The following is a 500-nucleotide window of genomic DNA, read 5'->3' as shown; positions in this document are numbered from 1 at the left end:
TGCCCCTGTGAGGGGCTGCGCTGCTTCTCACTGTTTCTTCAGATGTTGTACCTGTCTCAGAGATCCGCTGCAGCCAGCTCGGAGGCCATCGGCCTCATCAGCCCCCCTGCCTGCGAGCAGCGGCAGACCTGCCTGAGAACAGAGGAAGGGGTTAATTAATGACCGTACAAACACGTGGCCAGACAAAATTTTCTTCTGCTCCAAATATGCTCTTCTTGTAACATCTGACAGAGCAGAACGGATCAGGTGTTTCACTGAAGCTTCCTTACCTCTGTAATGACACCGTGCCCCAGAGTGATGTTACTGTTCAGTCAGGTTCATCCTTAAACATTCCTGTTTCCCGTCCAGTCAGCTAACAGTTACCAGCATCCATCCAGCTACCAAGAGCTACGACCAGGAGAGTTCCCCAAGCCCAATTTGGTAGAGTATTGTAAAGGAGAAAAGTTCTCATTACCTCAGGGAAGCCTTTCAGTCAATAAAATAACAGTACAGGCAATACT

The sequence above is a fragment of the Egretta garzetta genome, unplaced genomic scaffold, assembly GCF_000687185.1.
Source record: "Egretta garzetta isolate BGI_Z169 unplaced genomic scaffold, ASM68718v1 scaffold7, whole genome shotgun sequence".
NCBI lineage: Eukaryota > Metazoa > Chordata > Aves > Pelecaniformes > Ardeidae > Egretta > Egretta garzetta.
This window is presented reverse-complemented; position numbering follows the sequence as displayed.